Here is a 23,859-nt window from a genome sequence, read left to right on the forward strand (position 1 = left end):
CAAGGTTGCATGCGAAAATAAAACAAGCATTTTTAAAAACATTTTTATTCGGGTCCTTAAATAAAACTTGATTTTACAGGCAAAAGATTGTTTTTAATACCTGTGTTAATTAGCCCTTAGCACCTTATGGTGACTCTGAGAGGCGACACTAAAAATTGCTGTACCAATATTCAAAATATTGTTTACATTATTAAATATGTCGGTATCTAATCACTGACTGAACATTTAGGTATTGTACGAGGTATTTCATAAAATTTCAAAAACCATAGGGAATTAATTTTCGAATTAAAATAGCTCCGAATGCAAAGGGTTACATTAAAATATCTAAACAAGGAGGGCCCATTATGAAGAAACCCAAAAGGGGTTTCTTGTACCACATGAGCAGTACCCCTTGCCTTCCCCTTGGAAAATGGAAAAATTCAAGAAATTAATAAACTCCAAGACTGCTCATAATAAAACCTTAGTGGGGGGATGAACCATCGCGCAAAAATTACAAATTGTGAGTATATTCAGAAATACGAAAAAAAATCAATTTGGTTACAACATGTTTTAGGTTGCAGCAACATTTCTGCTTAAATGTTGGCAAATTGCGCCAATGTAATATTGTTGTTATAAATTTCATGTTAGTTAGCTCAACGTTGCATATTTGTCGTAGCCCCCATGTTGGGGATTTGTGGACAAAATCACTAACCATATCCCAACTAACTGCCAACCGTTGGCCAACCATAAATGCTACTAGGGCTTCGTCTCCGCGCGTATACTAATAAAGTAGAAAGTAGCGGCCGCGGAATGGGAATTGGGTTATGAGTACGAAAGTACGACGGCAAGGCAAGGGTTCTCGAACGGCTCGAAAGTATCGAAGCGTCTCGTTGGAAAAAAAAAGGTTTTTTCAGATCGCCGCTCCGCCATCGGAAGTTCCCTCTTTTTTCCCCTCTCTCGTTCCTCTCTTCTCGCCGAACCATCCAGGGAAAATGCTTCGCGAGCCCCGGCTTGGAAAAATGTAGAGCACGTTGACGTTGGAGCAAGGGAGCAGACGAGAGGATATCGAACCGGCAAGTCCAGAGGCGGAGTTGCCCCGCCAGGTTTCCATGGAAACGTGACACTCTCTTTCGGGCTTTTCGAGCTTTTCGAGCTGTTCAAGCTTTTCGAGCTTACTATGCTCACTCTCTTTCCCCCGTTTATTGCACTCTCCGCTCTCCGCATCGCCACCATGGATCACCGTACGATCAGCCTCGCCTCCGAGAACGATATTTCTCGTTATTTTTCTCAAGCCGAAGGGAAAAATTATTTGATTTCTCCAAAAACTGATATTGCGGCCTGGCTAGTTTCTATTCCCGAGTTTTATTTCACAGCGATTCCGTTCCTCTTCCGTGGATACCAATACCCTGGCTTTGCTTTTTAACTTGCGCCTCCGGTGTTGCCCGCTTCGACGCGTTGAATAAGAAACGCTTCGACTTAACGCCGTGCGAAGATGCGAATTCATAGACACGAAAAAAAATGTCTCTCTTCTTTTACCACTAGAACTACCACACCAGTCGAAATCACAGGTTTTACAATTTCATTCTTGAAATATCTTACTTCATGTCACATTTTTGTTCCGAAATGATGTGATGACTTTTGTAGCGATAACTAAAGGTGTAATATAATTTATTTTATTTTTGTTTAATTAATTCAGGAGGAAAATAATTTTTTATTATGTCATTTCGACTGGTACTTCTCAAAGTGCTCGAACCTGGAACTATTAAATTCGAGTGGTGACTCTGAGGCGCCACTAAAAATTGCTGTACCATTATACAAAGTATTGTTTACACCATTAAATATGTTGGTATCTAATCAATTACTAAACATTAAAGTATTGTATGCATTTATACCCATGAAATTTAAAAAATCCTAGAGAATGGAAATAGTCTAGGTCGAACAAATGTTTCATTTTCGAGTTTAAATATTATAGCTCCGAGTGCAAAAGATTAAACATGCTGTTCTGTTTGAAAGAGAGTATGGCGCCTTTTTCGGATGACTGTACACTGGATGAATATACTTATCTACAATAAGTGAGAATATGCCGGACGCGCGAAAGTATTGTATTGTATGATATTTCGAAAATGTCAGATTGGTGGAAAACAAAATGTACCTAGGTAAATGTGCGGTACGCATCCGAAGAGTCGTATGCACCGCCATTACTGGTGCACAATCGAAAAATGTACTTTCATCGGGCACACATCTTGTTCTGTCCTTTCCAATGTAGTTCGTAGCTCCTGGCTCGAGAGCATGTAGTACTCCTCCGCGTGTGAAATGTCCCATGATTTGCTCTTCGCTCTTTCGCCCTTTCTCTTTCTTTCATACTCCGCCCACCTATGTATGTATCCGCGATGCCTCTGAACAGCACTGCCGCGCCGTTTGCGTACGTCAAAACAGCGTTTCTCAAACTTGTTCGCCTGCGTGTCGCAAGGAATACGGAAGTGTACTGTTCTTTAATAGTAGAACTGCCAACAGTTAACTCTTTCCACTTGGAACTATTTTAAGGGGGTGGACTCGCGTTTCCAGGATTGTAAGGATGCGGGTTGCGCCTTCTCACTTCTCGATAATGCAAAGAGGGGATTTTTCAACCCTCGGCATTTTACGTCGTTCTTGAGACTTAATTTCTGGCTCAATAATCTTATAGGCACTACGTTATAATAAATATTGGTAAAAATGTATTTGCAGTTGAATAAAAATAATTACATTTTTAGTAATTATTGTTTAGTTATGTTAATAACCAGTTAAGTAACAACAAATACAAAAAGTCTTGACCATGTAGGATTTTTATTAAATGAGTTATTTGAATAAAAGCGAAAAGTTGGGGATGTAGAGTTAATGTCAAAATTGTTTCGCGAACCCCGGTAAAAGCTACGCGGACCCCCAGGGGTCCGCGGACCACAGTTTAAGAACCTCTGCACTAGATAAAAGAGGACCCCCTTTGCCCTCATGCCATACTTGTGAGTAGACAGCGGATATTCATGCAGATATAAACATAGAAACATGTAAAACATATGCAAAAGATTTATTTGTTGTAATTTAAACTGCAATACGTGGCAGTAACTTTATCTAGATTATCACTTGTAAAAATTGTGCCTCTTATCGGTTAAATCTTATTGTTTCCAAACTAACAAATGAGATAAAGGAGGTATTTTCGCGATCGCACTATTTGAAAGAATGGTAATTATTTTTCTCGGCGCTTAGGTTCGATCAATTTCTATAACGTTTCATGCCCCTCAAGCTATATTCATTTAGTGTAGAAATTGATCGAACCTGAGCGCCGTGAAAAATAATTACCATTCTAACAAATGAGGTTGCGTTTTTTCATTTTCACAAAGTTCGCCTACTATTTTTGTAATATATCGACCGTTTACATCCGTTGTTTCATCCACGGACATCCAGACGTCATTGTCATCGATATCTTTCCGAATGTTTTCAATTGCTAAACTATAGCATTCGTCGAAATAATTTATGCGAAGCGTCGACTCATTTGGAATATCTTTGATTTTTAAAGAAAATTCCTCCACAGCTTCCATAGCTTCACACAAATCAATATAAACATATTTCGATAATTTTTTTATGCACACTGGTATATTTAAATATTGTTTTATTTGCAATTTTCTTTCGCATCGAAATTGCTTATCGCATACTTTGCAGAAGACGTCTTTTCTCTTTGCAATAACGCAGTAATCCTAGTACATCAATCCAGCTGGACGCTATTACACGTTTGGAACTGTTCGATTTAGACATCTTCTTAATATCTTTATTCTTAATTGCGAGTATTTCTCTGTTACCACTGATCGACTCGTGTAACTGATTGTGAGTTATTGACATTTCTTATGGTACGACATCGTCAAAATATGTAGCAATGAGACGAAATAACGGGTGTCCCAACAAGCTGGTCGATCTACTATTAGGTTCATCTATCGGTTGTTCTCGTTTCGTCGTCTCGTTTATACAAGACATATGTACTTATGCAAAACATGTGTGATATGCAAAATAAAAAATATACAATATTTTTGGAATCACCTATTCATAACATAAATTTCTGTCCAGGTCCAATAAGTCCACCGATTTTCTAACAAAATATGCACTTGCATCAACATCCGCCTTGGACACGTGGGATGTTGTTCGGACAAATGCTAATTAATATTGTGGCAAATAGGTTATAAAATAGATTAGACCACGTTACTGAGACATCTGTGAATTTGCAATACAATTACGGCATTTTCAACATAAAGAGGGTCTCATCCATTTTTTCGTTTAATACCAATAATAATTTTGTTAATTATTGATAAATAACTTTTTTGAATGAAATACTTTTTGATCAATGTATTGCAGTCAGTGATCGTAGCATGTTCAACCGTCGACTTTAGAGGCAGAAATGTAGTTTGAGAGACACTGGGCTGAAACACATCCATATACACCTATCTGTTTCTACGCGAACGTCCGCGAGTATTTGTAAAGTGAGCAAGAAAGAGCATGAATGACATATGCGGAACGTAGCCACCTCTATATTTTACTTGAAGCTATTCGAGAGAATTTACGAGGAACACCCGATACTCTCTTTCTCTCTGTCTTCTCGCCTGCCCCGTCTACCCTTTTATCCATATATCTATCTCCTCACCATCTTCCTCGATTCTCTTGCCTTTTGCGGGAACCTTCTCCCACCCCTTTTCCACACGACACGCATCGAGACAAACTTGTATAAGATCTAACTTCCTTCGCGGTGTTTGCTCGTCTTCTCCATTTTAGTATTTTTTATCGCTCAAGTAAAAAATGCTCACACATTCTAGCAAATTTGAAATCTTATCGCTCGACAAATCGGAGATAGTGCTACTCGTGTGTGCGCTTCGTACGCGCAAATTTCTCAACACATCATTTATTTTTGAAATATTTATGTGGAGATTCTCAAGATTCAGTTAATTTTAAAAGAATTGAGAAATCTAAGGTCGAGGAATTCTAATAATAAATGAATTTTAAATTTAATTTGAGAGGAATTTTCAAGTTTAAGTTAATTTTAAAAGGATTGAAAAATCTAAGGTCGAGGAACTCTCTAATAATAAATCAATTTTAAACTTAATTCGAGAGGGGTTTTCAAGTTTAAATTAATTTTAAAAGAATTGAAAAATCTAGGTTCGAGGAATTCTCTAATAATAAATCAATTTTAAACTTAATTCGAGAGGGGTTTTCAAGTTTAAATTAATTTTATTATGTAAATTGTTTTACTTAAACTGTGTTACGTATTGTATGTATGTAGAAGGTTATAACACATATTATTTACAATCAGTAATGCTTGCAAACAGTATTTCGGAGCGAATATTGCTTAGAACTTTTTTAGTATGTTATAATTTCTAAACTGCGGATCTTCGTGCAAAAAAAATTTTTATTCACCGATTTCAATGTATACATAGAATGTTTATATGTATGTTAGAAAGATGTTAGAAACATAAAGATTATTTGTTTAGTACATATAATAGAGAAAGAATTTTTTAGTACCAGTGAACAGAATGAATAATTCGAAATGGATTAGTCGATTCAACGAGTCCAATTAAATTAACTCTGGGGAAAATCCGATTTAATGCGGAGGGAAGCTCGAGGCAGATTCTTCCGTGGTGTTTTCAATATTAACGACCGAATTAATGGGAAATGATTGAACACCGTGCAATCTAGTTTCACGGATTATTTGACGTTAACAAAATCAGAGAGATAACCCGCCGAAAAGAAAGAATCCTTTTGCCTCGAGCTATGCCTTTAATCTGTTTCTGCGGCTTAATTATGAGAAAATGATAGAAGGAATACTGATTACGACCTCATAGCAAATTCACAAAAGAGGCAATCAAATTTGAGGGGTAGATATTTTTGTAACATTATACATATCTATGTACGTATTATTTCACATCTAATGATAAATATGATATATGATTTTAATTAAGTTGATGTTCGAATTATAAATTGAATTACGTTTCTTGAATATATATTTTGTATAATCACTTATTGTTCCCCTCAGGGTTACAATATTTACAGTGGACTCTTAAATAAACAGTTATACTTTATTTTCTTACTAGCTATTACTTATACATACCGAAAATTTCATTGAAATTGGTTAATTGGTTTACGAATTATAAACAATCAAAAGTGGTAAAACTTGCTACTTTACGGTACACTACAAATTACCACTTTTGATCGTTTAGAACTCGTAAACCAATTAACCAATTTCAATGAAATTTTCGGAGCGTATATAATTTATACCAGTTGACCAAACACATCTTTTAAATTTTCCATATTGGCCCAGCTAAAAAAGTCGTAAAAATCAATTTTTACTACTGTTTTTCCCAATTCCGACTAAATGCATTTTTTCAAAATATTTTTTAGACGTCATTTACTAAACTAATTCTTCTAGCCTCACAGAGAAATTCAAGTTGTTTGGTCCATTCATAAAAAAGTTATTCCGATTTAAAGTGTGTGTGATGAGTTTTGCTCCTAACTGTAGAATTTAGAAATACTACACATAATCGCGCATTGATTTAATTGAATACAGAAAAAGTTGATATTTTTATTCAGATATATTTCGTTTAAGATGATTGTATCAACAATTCTAGCATAATGTTAGACTCTCTTAAACTACCATGTGTAGCAGAGTCGATTTATTTGATAAGTATGTATGTAAATATTAATATGTAGAAATACTGAAATATCGAAGTCGATTTCAACGGCGCTGTGGCTTAGTTGGTTAAAGCGCCTGTCTAGTAAACAGGAGATCGAGGGTTCGAATCCCTCCAGTGCCTGCCCGCTTTCCAAAGAGAAAGTAAATTCGATTATTTTTTTCGCCCGATTCTTATTTTCATAATAAAAAATCTACTACAAGCTTCCATAGAGTTTTAAACTCTAATATTTGTGAATGATGATACAATGTGCTTGAATGCATTCGTCCAGGGTATCTACTGGAGACAGTTCGAAACATTCTTCTTCTTATAGAAAATGATATTTTATGAAACAGACATAAAGTTATGCGTATACATAATAACCATAATAGGTAAAATCATCATATGTAGTGCAATTGTTACTAGTGTTACAGAAGTGATATTAATCAATTTTTGTCTGGTTGTCAACATTCAACATTACATTTGATCGCAAATATGCCCCGTGATATTTCCAAAAGGATAAATAATAATCTAACTTCACTTTCTAAAAACTTGTTTTAAAAACATGTAAATTTAATGCGCGAACACGTTAATTTATTTACGAGTTCGGTCATACAAAATCAAGTGAATGCGGTTGAAAATTTGACAAGGGTTTATCAAAATGCAATGAAAACTTTTTAATTGTTGAAGCAGAACACTTGAACACTTTCAGCGGGCCTAACGCGAGTGCCGCGAAGTCTGGCGCGGAACTTTGAGCAAGTTTTATCAGCCGTTATCTTTTATCTCGGTACTTCGCCAACTTTTGAAACCTCTGCCAGCGGGTCAGCATTTTTAACCCGCAAGACATAAAGTTAAATATTCACTTCATGAAAGTGCCGTAAAGGGGCACAGTTTTCTTTTCTTAGTGGCTCGCCCGGTCGGAACGACGACGAGGAATTCATTCGCTCCCCACGCGAAAATACGCTGAGCTTCGAGATTCCGTGTAATTTGCAGATTCCATTCATATACAATCATTACATTTATATTTGTATTTACATTTAATTTACAAAATTTTCAGCAAGTCTAGAACATCTACACATTTGCATATTCTGCTTTCTACAAAAATATTTTAGCACAGGAAGAACAGTGTTCAAATTATTATAAAATCTGTATTGTCTTCTTTTGAAAATATTACCACTAAACTGCGGATTTTAATGAAAAATAAAATTTGTCTTTATTAATCGTAACAGGCATTACGATTAACCGGATTCCGATTATAAACACATATGCGTTTAAATATGACCATATTAGGTTGGCAAGAAAGTAATTTCGGTATTTTAAGGTAAAATAAAACTGAATTTTTTTTATTCAAGCAATGAACTTTAATCAATAATGTAATCAGTTGATAGCGTGGGATTGTGAAGCTACTAGAAAAATATTTTATCGATTAAAGTTCATTGCTTCAATAACAAATTGGATTTTGTTTCACCTTAAAATGCTTGCCAACCCAATATTATGAAGGGAAATAAATTTTCAAAAATAAAAAATTTATTTTGGAATATAATGTACATTTTACATTGGGCCTTGATTTATCCGGGCTGTTTGTCTCCCGATCAAGCCGGTTAATCGAGGTCCTACTGTACATTTATTTCTGTTTTCGAAAACTTTTTAGAATTGCAAATAATACAACAATACCTGAAAATTTTTTAGTGTTTCAACTGTTTTGCATTCGATCTACTCATTCTTATCATAAAAATGCATAAATCCGAACATACATTCAAACTATGATATATCATATATCGGAATAATACCTGGGTTCCCCAGTTGGCCAACACCAGTGAATATTCTGGTTTACTACACAAGGATTAATTGCTCAGGGTTGCTCAGAATGGCGACCTTGACAACATATTTCAAGGTCATTGGAATCTGAGGGGAGGGCCATTTTCTGCAAGTTCACCAACATGTTAACACAGAAAACGCCGAACATATGCGTACAAATCGACATTTTCGTTCGAATAATATCCACAAGTTCGTGAAGATTGCAGAATGAAAATGTTGCGTTGTAACATTTCAATCAAAATGATACGGTCGAATATCCGGTAGGTCCGGTATCGAGACAAGTTATGTACTTGCAGGAACATGAACAAACCAATTAGCTGGTTAAGCGGCCAAACCCCCATGAAATTCAATTGTCTTCACCCCATGCGTCTCTGGCTAACCACCCTTATATTTTCATCCTTCTCCTCGAGCACTCGAGCAGCCGTGCCGGAACTCTAACGGCCGTGCAGGCTCGCTATTAGGGTGTCAATTAAATTAGATCACCAGCCGACTTGGGGTGGCTTAACTGATAGAATGTCACATATATATACCCGTATACGTTCCTCCTCACGAAAAATGGGTTAGCCGGGAGGCGTATCGACTGATCTCAAAACACATATAAATATAATATACATATACACGTTTCGAAATAAATCCTAATCAAATTTTCATGTGACCAAAAAATCGAGTTTTCTGATCGAATATATTTGTAATTCGGTATGTATAAGTATATGTATGTACCTACAAATATAAGTATAGTTGATTAATTTCATTATTTGAATAAAATGATTGAGTACAATTTGATTTAGTACGATTATGGTAATATTGGATAGCGATTGATATGTGTGCAACATTGGGATTCACCAATCCAGAAACAATGGTCTTCAAACTTTTATACTGCACATTTCTTTTTGCCTCCAGTAAACTTTTCTCCTTCGCGTTACCTTTAGTCAGCAGAATTCTGAATTGGTTTCTATCTTGGATTCCCTCTGAACAAAGAGACTCGCGCAGACCGTAAGGAAACGAGAGAAGATTAAATTAGCGTTGTGCACACGAGAATTTCTTTGATGAAAACATAATTTCTCATCGCCGCGGTGCATTACCAAATCGATCAATGCTTCTTGGTAGACACTTCTCTGGTTAGGGATTTTTAATGCAAAGAACTCCAGAGATAACATACTATCAATAATATAAACATTCATCTGGCCTGTTATTCATATTTTCAGCCAATTCATTTTATCTTTATTTAATATTTCAACTTTAATATATGTATTTTAGAGAGCTAGATACTTTCCTGTAATTTGTAGTGAAATCTTATAGTGTTTCTTTACATTATTACTTACAAAGTAGCTATTTCATTGCTGCAGATTACTGAATAAAATATGCTAACAATTTCAATCGTGAACAAAAAAGTACTTCTAGTAACAATGAAGATGGCGATTGCCAAACAGAGTTCTGAATGCTTGGAGATGATTAAGCCTCTACGTCAGTGTCCAATTTGTTTATTCTTTACATTATGAAGAAATGAACATATTCATTTTGACATTATTATTTTCGTTATACACGATGAATTTTATCATTTCAATTGCTTTTATCGTTTATGATAATATGATTACAAAATTTACAAAAAATGCTAGAATATAAAATTCGACAGGATTTAGTAAGATTTTTATTCGTTTTGGATCTACAAAGGCTTTTCCCATTAAAAAATAGGATTATTATTCCATGCCACTTTCTTAAAATTTGTCTATAAAAATTGAAAATTGCATAAACATCCGCAGTCTAATGGTTACGATGACACACACACGAGTCGTTTATTTTTGCCAAAGGTAGTATAATAATTTGTCTTGATGTTACAAATTACAAAGCTAGCTTTTGACTCGCCAACCGGTCACGATAAAATCGAACACGGTGAGAACGTTATTGCCCGTAATAGTAAGTTATATTCTACAAATCACTAGACTGTTTATGAATAATTTAAACGTTCAGCCCCTGGATAAATGGGTGGGGTGAGACTGACAATCCTCCGAGGACAAAACGCAGAAACCCCACAGGGACGAAGACCCTTTGTTACCGCCTTGCTGGTGGTTGATGCAAGGATCCTGCTCTTTGAACCTATCGCACGTGGTAAACCACTGTTTGCATTGGTCTTCCTTGTTGTACCACGTTTCCCAATCATGTAGGGGTCGCGAATTTACAAATAAATGCATGGAAGAATATTAAATTATCAACGCTTCAAGCCGCCCGTTTAATTCACGTCGCACGACGGTTTTAATATTTTTTAAACTTGCCATTCGACACTAGTCTAACTTTGCAAAAACACAGCACGTTCCTTTCTGACATTTTGTATTTTTCGTTCGAATTAAGCTTTTAACTCGGAACGACGCGACGAGTTACTTTATCATTCATTCTTTTTCACTCTTTTTCTTCAGACAACAAATAACTCTTACTGTATCATGAGATCTATAATTGGTACACACTATTAGATGATTGCATAAGTTCGTGCCCAATTCGAAAATAAAATTCGATGGTTAAATTTTAATGAATGGTTGAAGTTTAGGAAATGTTTAATTTTCCAATTAAAATAGCTCCGAGTGCAAAGGGTTAAACGTTTAGTAATTGATTAGATAGCATCATATCTAATGATGTAAACAATATTTTAAATAATGTTAAAGCAATTTTTAGTGGCGCCTCAGAATCATCACGTGACATTAACACTCGAGATAAGTACGAAGTTAACTGACTGATACATTAATCATTATCCGAAGGAACTTGAACTTGACTATTAGTTATTTAATTCATGACGAATATTTTGAACAGAGTCTAATAAATTTGTATGCTATTGATTTTCTTTAAATCGAAATAAAATTCTATTTTGGTTTTGCTAATGCACAGCTATATTGGAGAACATATGTATAAGCATACAACCGATACAAATTTTCTCCTTTTGTACGAAATTATGAAGTACAAAAAAGTTCTAGTCAATGAGAACGTAAAATAAATCGTATTGCAAGGGGCTAACAAATGATATCAGCTATAAGTCCTTTTCAGCCTATTTCGATCAAGTATTAGGTTACGAAAAGACCTAGTTCTCACTCATTTTATGACATAAAAATTTTATAATTAATTGTACCTATTTATAGAAACGATCCACTGTGGTAATGGTAGGTTTAGTGTTAAAAAGCACTCCACTGAATTGATAAATAAAAACGCAGGGAGTATTCGGCACATAGCTTTCACCAAAATACAATATTTTAATGCTTGATTCAACTTCTTCAACGCCATTTTGGTTACTTTCAAATTCTCGCACAAATATGAAACGAGAATGACAAAACAGCCAGCGAACAACTCACAACACCTGATCATAAAATTACACGAATGAATGCTTCTTTTCCAACCTGTCGTTGGATCAGATAGCCGACGAGATCGATCTCCAGTGATTCACGTGAATGATCATGACCGTCGGAACTAGCTTCGGGGAGCATCCCCAACAAAAGCCTGGTGAATTGAAAGCATTGTACTCAACACGGGTCCGATCATTGCCGACGATAATGGCGGATTAGCGCGGTCCCATCTGTCATTTGACTTACGCAGAATCCTGTATCGCCAGCAACGATACCTAATACATTACGAAGTCTGCAGTAAAGTAGCTTGATCCTGCAAAGGTTAATGCAGGCCATCGTAAAAATCTTGCGATTTGATTACGCGATGCTGTTTGGGAATAATCCGTGCCACTATGGTCTAATACAGTCCAGGGTTTCCCAACCTTTTTCGTGCCATGCCTCACCTAAGCCTTTTTAAAATTTGTATGGCTCCTATGTAACACATACAGAATTTTTAATATTCAAAAATCGAATTGTTCACTGAAGAAACTCAACCCTTTGTACTCGGAGCTATTTTAACTCGAAAATTAAACATTTCTTCAGACCTAAAACATTTCCATTTCTTATGATTTTTAAAATTTTATGGATATGAAATTGGTATAATACCTCATACAATACCTACATAAATATTTAGGTATTTTTGAACAATATTTTGAATAATGGTACAGCAATTTTTAGTGGCGCCTCTCTCAGAAACTGAAAAAACTGAAATGGTAGGGTTTAGGAAGAAATAACTATAGAAAATTGTTGAGAAAACACAGTAAGTAAATTTTCAAAACGTATAATGGAAAACTAAAATTCAAGTACGAAATAATTTTAACGAAAGATTTTTCTATATTATTTGAATTATTAGTAATTATTTATTATTTGATGCTTGTTGCAGAGATTTTATTAGATTTTGATAAATTTTTTTTATTTTTGCATGCAACCTTGTAAATTGTAATTTTAAAAAAAAGTTATTCTGTTTGACAGGGCGTACGAATACTTAGGTACGTGACTGACTGTACATGTATGTAGAGATTTTTAAAATGCAGCTGAAGAGAATGAACAAAATTTTCGTCTTACAGAGGTTTTCGAGTTATACGAGTTATACGACTGTAATAAGATGAAAAATGTATTTTCACCAGTTTTTATTACCAAACATTTTAAAAGTGCATAATTGAATATTTACTCACAATGCGATCCGTCGACCCGTTCCGGATCTGAAAAATCGTGACGAACACACGCCGCAATATACGAGGGGACGTGCGAGAGAGAATGCGACAAACGGGTCAAATGGGAAGACTTATCTCGGATATACATTTCATTTGGCGAACGGCCAATTGGTCTGATCATTCAGAGCACTGCAACCGTTCCAAGGATTTCGTCGAATACTTCGGCCAACTTACAGATTTAACGTTTACTGTCGGAGCAGGTGGTTTTCACTCCAAACATTCATCTAGTGCGGTTAGAATTCCCATGAATTGATCAACCGCATAACCTTCTTACAGCGGTACGCCATTAGCAACACTTCGGTTACTACATACTTCGTCGCATTCCAAAGCAGCGCGACTTCTGAGTTCTAGAATTTCCTTTATAGAGAAAATGAAGACATTCATGGTGTCGGTAAATCTTGTTTTCGTACGATAACCGTTATTATACTGGATACGGTAGAACAGAGGCGGATCGTTAATTTTGGGACCCTGGGCTAACACAGTTTGAGGGCCTACTTAATTAACCAACATTAATTCCTATTAACTAACTTTATTTAGTCTTCCTATCATCATCTATTAACTAACTAACACATGAATACCAAAAATTTCTGTATAACTCATCTTTTCTTAAATTTTAAATTCAAATTGTTTTTATTTTTTTTACCACGAAAGGGGCCCTTCGACTGAACGGGGCTGCAGCCCATAAAGCCCATGCCTTAGATTATTATATTATCACCACCAACGCATTTCTACGAGAAGTTTCAACATTCATTTCCATTTTTTTAATCAAATCTGTATCAAAGTTCCTGTTTTGTTCAATGTCTCGTTTTTTAAACGTTTTATTCGTTCATGTAAACTGAATTACGAGAACCACTATTACATAATTATTGTTAAAAATTCGATAATGATGTAACAATTATACATTACAATTGTACAAATTATGTATACTTATTAGTTGTGCAAATTAATTGAACACAGTAGCAAGAAGATTTGAATAAAGTATAATCAATTTTTATTTCACTTTTCGAATAAAATACAATTAAACAAAATTAGTAATTACACAAAACACTGAAATTATACGAAAGTATAATTGTATAAAAGTTTGCAGACTGCAATCTAGTCGTAATCAAAATATACTAAGTACAAAGACAAATAAAATAGCTCAATCGACCAAAGAAAAAAGGAAAAAATAAGGAAGGGGGCACCCGGGTTTGAACCGGGGACCTCTCGATCTGCAGTCGAATGCTCTACCACTGAGCTATACCCCCAGTTGATATCAGCTCTGCAGAAAGCATTCACATTTGAATGTTTCATTTTATGTAATAATATAATAAACATTTTACATCACTCCTCAGCTTCAATTGTTCTCGCAGAATAAGAAAAAAAATATTCAAGGGGGCACCCGGGTTTGAACCGGGGACCTCTCGATCTGCAGTCGAATGCTCTACCACTGAGCTATACCCCCTTTTTTTGTTCGCGGTGTCGATAGCAGTCATACTACACAGTGTCGCCAGCAATGCCGTAACGAGGGTATGACGCGCCTGTGGCAAGTGTCTAACTTGCGCCTCCCCGTAACCCAAAAATGACAAAAAATTTTAATGTAACAAGTTAAATTTTACTAAATGCAATATAAATACTATTAACCTCATCAAAATGAGTTGCCTGTATATACAATAATGTATTTGTCAGGGTATTTGTATGAATAAATAATCTATAACCTAAATAAGAACAAATTTTTGCTCTGATATCGAGGATCGAGGATCAGAATGCTCTGACATCGAGGATGGCGAATTACAATTCCAGAATGATTTTTGAGAAATTTGAAAATGAAGAAAATGAATCAGAAGAAAAGGAAATTGAACTTTATAGTGGTAATTAGACTGCGGATTTTATGCATTTATGGCAAAAATGGGTACGTACAATTTAAAGCAGTGGACATGTTAAAAATATTTAAGGACGTCAATGTATTATTTTCAGGTTTAATAGGATAATTAAAAGAAGAATACAATTTTTATTTGGCTCTCGTGTCTTGTAATCAATCCCAATATTTTTTATTTTGCATCAAAGTCCGCAGTCTAGTGATAACAGTGATAATGAGATTATTGACAAAGAAAATGTTCAAGAGTCCTCGGAAAGTGAATTAGAAAATATGTTGAATTTACGTAAAAGAAGCCGTGCTTGTGTGCCTTCATGAAAATGAAATTGCCGCAGACGAAACCAGTTGGGAAAAAGTAAAAGGAAGGTCTACTGCTGGAAGATTACCACCACATAATATTTTCAAAGACATATTCGGCCCCATACTCCTTTTGTAAGATGGTAATAAATCAAATAAATTTCAGATGACCCATTTTAGATTTTTCATTTGACAATTATTGAGATTCTAAAGGTGGGAATTTACTGAATATATTTTTTGACTCCAGTAATATATCATAGTAAAAATCGCACAAAATATAAATAAATTTAATCTTGTTATTTTTATAATACTATACGCATCGGTCACTTTTGATGGTCGGTAGGTTCAGTGTTAAAGACCAGTCATTTTGACTGATTTTGTTAGGAATAGCTTCGTCTTAACTGTTGGTAGTTCTAGTATTAGCTTCATCTCATGATAATAAAAATTGTTAAACGATTGTCACCTATTACTTTTTAAACTTGTACTTGACACGTAAAAGTCTGCAACAATAAAAAGTATAGTGACAAGTATGTACAACGGCAGGTAGTCGTTACTATCTACTATGTATATGCATAGCAATTGCTGGTCATCGATAAGTGAGGGGGCAGTCGGAGAGGATGGTTTTGTTGTCATACAAATAGCCATGAGCTTAGCCCCCCCGTAAGGCACGAATGACGACAGGTAGTGTAATATACTGAGGACCACCTAGTGGCTTCCTGACTTCGCCATATGCCACCGTGACTAAGGCACACATGGCCATAGAATCGATGCGTACGTAGAACCCTATAAAGGCACAAAACTCTTGAAAAGATGCTCGCAACGCCATCACGTTAAAATACAGGAACGAGACTGATAGCTTGTATAAGGTGTCCCTTGTAGCAGGTGAACAAGTCAATCGTAGCAATATTTTATAGTTAGGAAAACACTTACAAGGTGAGACCTACCGTTTGCACTTCTGATGTCAAATTTGTTGTTTTTAAAGATGGCTTACGGACAAAGTTGAATCGTTCAATGAGATTCTCCCACAATGCAATAAAAATATATTTGTTTTTATGTTGTGTTTATTAGGGACCTCAGGGTCACAATCATTTTTTTAAACGGAACCACCCTTTTCTAAACACCTACGATGATGATTCCTTTCATTAGAATTTCAGTGATTATAATTACTCAAGATCATTCAAAGTCACAGTCAGAGGGAACGTACAACATTTAAAAAGATAATTTTTGTGGGGTGTCCAACAACAGTTGAAGGTATGCATCAGCGTATCATCACAGCATTCGCGGATATCACCTCGGATGTACTCGTCAGAGTTCAACATTCCTTCAGAGCCCGTTTATAAAAATGTATCGTTATAAACGGCCATCATTTCCAATATTTATGAAGTACGAGTAAACCTTGTACGTCTCCTCTGCCTGTGACGTCGAATGACCTTGAGTAATTATAGTCACTGTATTTCTAATGAAAGGAACTATGATCGTGAGCATTTAAATATTTTGATGGCATCGTGTGGGTCCCATGGAACCATTCAACTTTGTTCTTAAGACATTCACGTATTTTTAAAAACAACAAAGATATTTGGGACGCAACGAATCAGATTTGTTTATGGAACGATGGTAAAGATTGAGTATAATTCTTTAGTTGCCAAAAATGCAGTTATACATGTAATAATGAAATGAGCGTTTGTACAATAATTTCAAATAGTATACACATTAGAAGAATTTAAGAATACTGTTACACTAAATACACTGAACACTAAACATATCAAAAAAGAAAATAAATTTCCATTTTACTCCAGTTTGTTGCAATTCAGGTACAAAATTTGCTTTCAAATTGTAAACCGAGGTATAAAAATGATTTATATTGGTAAATAAGTTTCTTCTGCGTGTTTCCTTCTTCCACACAGTAATTAAAATTGTCAACACAAATTAATGCAAAGGAAAGATCTAGAATACATGCATAATTTTATACACAGTTTAAAAAAATCATATGTGCCCGACATTAAAAAATCTTGTTAACGAGTAAAATGTTCTTTTTGGCATGTTGCACAGCCTTGTTATATCCAGTGTTTAATTGTCAATAAATAATAGTCGAGTTCGAAATATCGGCAGGCGGTCCAGCAAGTCGTTTGTTTAACAGTAGTTCACATCCAACTAGAAAAATGAAACAAACTGAAATACCGAAGTCTGTCTTTGCAGCTTTCCGTTCAGTTCGCGAATTAATCCATCAAAACAGTCACGATATAACTCACGCACAACTTTGCCGCCCCATTCCTCTATCTTCTAATTCTAAAGCTTCGAACCTGATTGTGCGATGTATTTAAATACAGCTGCAATTGGAAACGGGGAATATCAATTTCTTACCGAATGGTATGAATTTAAAAAGTTCCACTGTTCTCCGTATGCTTGCGTGATGACGTCATTCTCACACACACACACACACACACACACACACACACACACACACACACACAAATCATAAAACACATTTTAAAATCTTTTATTCTTTATTCCTGATCTCTAAAATGTATAATGTACGTGCATAGTAAAAGGTAAGCTGCTTTTCATACATATAAAATGCAGAAGTACATGTTCTTATCGCGTATCTACCGCGAAAACTGTTCTGGCTTTGAACCAGCTGGCATCATTAACCCAAATATATATGTATGCTGTTCATTATGAAGAGAGTTCCTAGTACATAAATGAATCACGACGTTCCCCATGCATTCTTCGGGACCATCGACCTCGAAATCGGTTGATTCGATAATACAGGACTGAATGAAAGATTCAGTTAGCATAGGCAAGCATTCTCCGAGGTTTATTTTTACACCTAAATATGTAATTCCTCGATAACGTAATATTCCGAAATTGTTTCATAAAGGAATGTCTGAACTGAATGTCTTCATTACTGTACTTGATTAAGGACAATTTTATCATTTCTTACCTTTTTCTATAGAATCTATGCTGTATAACTTATACAGCATGACAATACATCCAGTATTGTTTGTAATTACAAATTCTTTCTGTTATGCAGGGCGTCCCGAAACACGGAACACTGAAAATAGTAGGGAGTTATTGGCAACAAAATTGAAAAATAATTCGGAGTGCAAAGGGTTAAATGTTGATTACAAACGGATAAAAAGAAAGGCTTAACATTCATATTTATTAGGCTTTGTTCAAAATCTTCACCAGAAGTGTGACTCGTTAAAATACAGCTAGGGATTAATGTCTGAAAATATAATAATTTTATGTATATAGTTGGAATACCGCCATTGCTATCAATCGGGTTAACGCAACGAGAGTTTCACATAGTACTATAGTACACGATTAGGAATTGCTACCTGTAGATAGTAGCTGGTCCCAAAATGCCCTGCGCGGACCAACAACGTTTATGGTATCGGCTATTACGTAAGTCTATATTCTGCAGCTCATCCATAGTATCAACTTCGACGATTGTCGGGTAGGATTTCGAATGGCGCAAGCGAAGCGGCGCGGCGGCGCGGCGCGTAAGTTGACGCGTGTGTTCCGGTAGCAGGTAAGCGTGGAAATGGAAATGGGACGCGTCTGGAAGACGTGTATACTCGGTCTGCGCGTGTACAGACACGAAAGCTCACAAATCTCGCAGTTCTCGCGAGCTCTCGCGAGCTCTCGCAAGTTCTCGCAGCTCGCAGCGGAACGTGGCGTGCATGTGGACCATCGTCGGTGTGCCCACGGCCGTTCTCTACCGGCTGGCCCGAGCCCGAGTATGGGATCAATATAAGCGATGACATAGCGAGAGCTCATCTTTAAGCCACGCCCGCGAGAACGCGAGCACCAATGCTGCCGCGATCCACCGGCTACGCGACCAATCCGCGGCCGGCATTGATTTTTCACGGACTCCCTTTTTTTTCCACGAAAGTGAATTTCTTCACGATGCTGACGGGAGAGAGCCGGGCAAGAGGAACAGGGACGGCGAACGAAAGATAGGGAACCCGCCGGTCCAGTTGCCAGAGAAGGAAAGAACAACGCCGGGACAGAGATAGGCGACCGTTGAACGTAGAAATAGAATGAGGCGCTACAGGGATATGTAGTAGAAACGGCCGGGGAGAGGGAGAAAGCCAGGAGTGGAGGAGGAGACGCCCGTGGAAAAGGCGGAGGATGAGGATCGATGAGGACAGGGTGACTCTTCCAGGGGTAAACGAACCCCCATTTCATCTACCCTTCGCGCTGTTATCGGCTGTCCCTTTTTCAATCGGCGGAACCCCTGCTGCTAGGGTATCGAGGTACCCAGCAAGTTCATCTGCATGCGTGGTCGGTCTGCTGCCTGTTGCAAGACAGCAGCGCACGCCGATCCGATGTCCATACTGTTCGCCGCGTTCGTTCTCTTCTTCCTCCTTTCTTTTTTTGTTTTTTGTTGTTTCACGCGTTCGTTCGTAAACGGGCGACACACCAGTCGGTCTGGAGCATTAATCTCAAACATCGACGGACAACAGCGATTCCGAGAGATATTGGTAGCGTTTAACGGGACGAAAACCGGTGAAGCAGTGTCGTTCGCCGTTCGGTTCGCCAGAAAGAACGCGCTAACCGGCGAGTTCTGTGCGATTTTCAATCTCCATTCTTGCACAACTTCGGAACGCCTTCTGTGGATCTTCGCGTCTCTAACTATGTATATGTATGTACATATCGCTGCTCCGGAAGTATAATGACGCAACTGTAAAATTTAGTGAAATTGACTTTATTGTGTTGGCGGGCTCAAAAATGCATTTACTGGATGTTTGTAAAGAACAATGACGTATTTACCTGATACTGGTTACTGTGAGGCTGGTATTTATTATTTTATAAATTGAAATAACTTAAAAGTTGCAATAATAACCCACAATGTCTATAAACTACTCTCATGGAAGAATTAAACCGAATCTATAGGCCATTCTATTAAGACAAATTGGAATTATTTTTCTTTTGCTTGTTCTGTAAAATTTCAACTTTTGCAGTTGTGTCATTATTGTACTTCCGGAGCAGCGATATGTAGAATACATTCAGGGTGGTTTACCAGATATTACTATCCCGATTTTCGTCATTATTATTATTCGTAGCGAAGAATGTTTATACAAGGTTGAACGGTTTCGAGAGAGATACATATGTACTTTGGTGTCGTGAGTTTTTTTGTAGGTGGACGCGTAGAAGAAACATGAAGGTCGTCAGCACTTTTCCTGCACCAATCGATGAAGTTTCATATTCTCTACAAAAAGGTATTAACCTGTTAATATCAAAAAACCATTAGTTATGGAGATATTTTATTTTTAGTGTTGTTACGGAATCAAAACTCTCTTGATAATGTTGTAATGATTTTATTCACAGGAAAGGTTCAATGTGGCGACCGTTTACATCACGACATTTTCTGAATCGCGAAAGTAATGATTGTTTTACATTATGTAATAAAACTGGTGGTATGTTATTGCATTCGGTGATGATACGATCTTTCATATTAGCAATTGTGGTCGGAGCCTCAGCGTATACTTTATTTTTCAAGTAAGCCCATAAGAAAAAGTCGAGGGTGGTTAAATTAGGTAATCTTGCCGGAAAATGAATGGGACCACTTCGTCCTATCCAACGATTTGGAACTATTTGACTTAATGTATTTCTTGTTATTCTTTCATAATATGCAGGACAACCATCCTGTCGAAGCCACATTGTTTGTCGAATATGCAATGACGAATCATCTAAAAATTATAAACATTATGGAGAGAGTTATGATTCCGTAACAATACTAAAAGTAAAATATCTCCTTAAAAATGATTTTTCGATATTAATAGAATATGAAGTTTCATCAATTGGTGCAGGAAAAACATACGATCCCATTTTTGAAAAATTCAATAAAACTCACAACACCAAAGTATGCATCTCTCGAAACCATTCAACCTCGTAGAAAATTTGAAGTAGGAATTGTTAATTTTCCTAAAATTATGCTTTGGTACTTTCTTACGTAGAAAGACTTTTGACGTTTTGCTGCTGATATTTTAAATCTAAAAAGCGAGCACCATAACATCGTCTGAAATATCTGTTTATCTCGAATGCGTTCGTCGGAGAACGTAACACGAAACAGTGGTCTTCTGCACCGACGAAATGCCGTCGGTGGCCTCCTGTTTCTCACTTCAGCCAGAATATATCCTAGAGGGCGTAAGAGAACACCGAAATATTCGAGTGACACGAACTCCCGTAAGGCTGGAAGGTGTCGATAGCGCCATCTGTTGGCCGTAGAGTTAACTCCATGTTTTACGAGATACCTATTGTCGGTAACAATAACGGCAACCGTTATTTTAAAAAAATTTTTTAAATTCGTTTCTTTATTTTTATAATGTTACGAACAGTAAGTATTATAGATTTAAAATTGATTATATACATAGTTTTATATATTTTATACATAGGTTAATCGATGATTGTAAAATGTAGAAGACACTATACAGGCATGGTAATTGTTAATATTGTTCATATATCAGTCGAATAATACGGAGAACTATTTGTATGGAGTAGTATGGATTGGAACAGTGTTCGCATATAATTTTGAATATACACGTATGTGTGTGTGTGTGTGTGTGTGTGTAAGAAAAGAAAAGAAATAATTTTGTAAATTTTAGAATTCGTTGTTTATAGAAATAGCGAGATATATTATATTAATACATATCAAAAATTAACATTTGTAAAGAACTGAGTCAATTAAATATACCGTTTTACTTTCTGCAAAACAAAAATAAGTTCGTTGAACCACCACTAGGTGACGAACGTTCTCGCTAGTAAAATATTACGGTCTACCCTATATCTCGGCAGCATAAAGCTAACAACGTCACTCTGGTTTCCCTTCAAAACACGCATAAATCTTTCGCCTTTTACTAAAGATTTCCGTGGAGGGGAACAATTGATGAGTCTGTAAAATAATTTTTTGTTGTGCCCAACGAAAGTTGGGTCATTGATTTAATTAAAATAAAAATTCTTTTAATGAAGGTAGTTTTAAAAATAGTACTTTTCTATTATTAATAATATTTCTACGTATTGCTTTATATGTGAAACAGCATCTGCTTTTTCTTTACCTGACTAAATATTTTATGTTTATTTAAAGCAATGTATAGAAAGTCTTTCGTTTTACCTGTAAAACGATGTTCGGTTTACGATGATCCTCTCTCTTCTTAAGAAAGAGGTAAATATTTTGTCATAACACTTGATTCCAGTGCTGCAGTTCATGTAAAGCTATCATTGATAAAAGTTAAAGCTACGGAACTAGAAAATATAATCTTATTTTAGATTAGATAGATATATTATTTAGGTAGAAAATTTATATGTGTACACTTGAGCTTTCATAATACAACGTTACATGTTGACAAATTATATAGTTTCACTGTACACTGTACAGTGACTTTTCCACTGACATTCGGACACTTAAAAGACGGACAACTTTTTTAATATTGGACCATACGATTTGAAATTTTTTGGGAAGTTACAACAATTGGTTTGTTACACAACGTGACCAAAATTTTGGATAAAAATTGCAATTTGTCAGGAATAAAATACTAAAAGTTGTATTTTGCAACTTTTTAAAATGTTTCGTAGGTATTTATCAATTAAACATATTCTGAAAATTTCATGAAACACGATCGACGTTGCAATGAGCTACGTTTGTAGCTCACTCATGGTAACAATTGTGTAATGATGGTAAAAATTACAGATTTTTACGACTCTCGGCCTCTAACTGCAATAAATCTAAATATTCTTAACATCAGTCAATTCTTTCAGTGCCTGTCGTTTTGTCCCGCATCAACCGATTTCGATGAAACTTTCGCAGTGCATATAATTGACACAGATCTACAAAACGTGTTTTTTAAAATTTTCAATATAGGCCCACATAAAGAAGTTGTAAAATACAACTTTTAGTATTTTTTTCTACAATTCCGATCAATAGCAATTTTTGAAAAAATTTCTTTTCCCATCCTGTAGTAAATTAATTGCTCTAGCTTCCCAAAAATGTTCAAATCGTATAGTACAATATTAAAACAGTTATCGTCATTTTTAGAGCGTCCCAATATTAATTCGAGTCACTGTATATATAGAATGAAGTCGCTATATAACTATTTCAATATAATTCGATCGTCCTCCACCAGGTGGACTCCACTCCCGCAAGTAGGAATGCATTTACTCTACTATAATTGGAGTGTATGAAACAGGTCCTCATACTCTAGCTCCTCTTCTTTACGTAACGGTCTCCCATCTGCGGGGGATTCAGTGGGGAGAGGAGTGTTGATGAGTCTACAGACCTAACCTAACCTACAATATGAACAATTTTTGCAGACCCAATGCAACATTGGGTCCCATAATTAAATTAAAAAACAAACTTTGAAATTCTTTTTGACATCAAAGTACAGTCAAACCTCGATAACTCATGCGATGATATTGAAGAAAATGTATTCTCTGCTTTGGTTACCGTTGAAAATATCATTGATCAACAATCTTGTTAATTCATTAACGCAGTGTAAAATCACAGATTTCATTAATATGCAATAGTAATATGTAAGATAATCCACTATATGCATATAACAAAAACTCATATTCAAAAATTGAACTTTTCTTTCTTTAAAACTATTACAATCAGCAAATTATTAACTCTTGTACAAACCCCCTGTAAGTCGAAT

At 35.9% G+C, this 23,859-nt stretch overlaps 4 non-coding genes across 4 annotated transcripts; 2 read left to right on the top strand and 2 right to left on the bottom strand.

Moving 5' to 3' along the window:
• The first annotated feature begins 6,729 nt into the window (after nucleotides 1-6,729).
• Nucleotides 6,730-6,803, top strand: Trnat-agu (transfer RNA threonine (anticodon AGU)). The gene has a single exon. It is a non-coding gene; the product is annotated as a tRNA-Thr (tRNA).
• Nucleotides 6,804-14,228: 7,425 nt separating this feature from the next.
• Nucleotides 14,229-14,300, bottom strand: Trnac-gca (transfer RNA cysteine (anticodon GCA)). The gene has a single exon. It is a non-coding gene; the product is annotated as a tRNA-Cys (tRNA).
• A 125-nt stretch (nucleotides 14,301-14,425) lies between these two features.
• Nucleotides 14,426-14,497, bottom strand: Trnac-gca (transfer RNA cysteine (anticodon GCA)). Its single transcript has one exon. It is a non-coding gene; the product is annotated as a tRNA-Cys (tRNA).
• Nucleotides 14,498-22,022: 7,525 nt separating this feature from the next.
• LOC143208493 (U5 spliceosomal RNA) lies at nucleotides 22,023-22,145 on the top strand. The gene has a single exon (XR_013008918.1). It is a non-coding gene; the product is annotated as a U5 spliceosomal RNA (small nuclear RNA).
• Nucleotides 22,146-23,859: the final 1,714 nt, after the last annotated feature.

This window comes from Lasioglossum baleicum, chromosome 4 (assembly GCF_051020765.1).
Source record: "Lasioglossum baleicum chromosome 4, iyLasBale1, whole genome shotgun sequence".
In the NCBI taxonomy this organism is placed as follows: Eukaryota; Metazoa; Arthropoda; class Insecta; order Hymenoptera; family Halictidae; genus Lasioglossum; species Lasioglossum baleicum.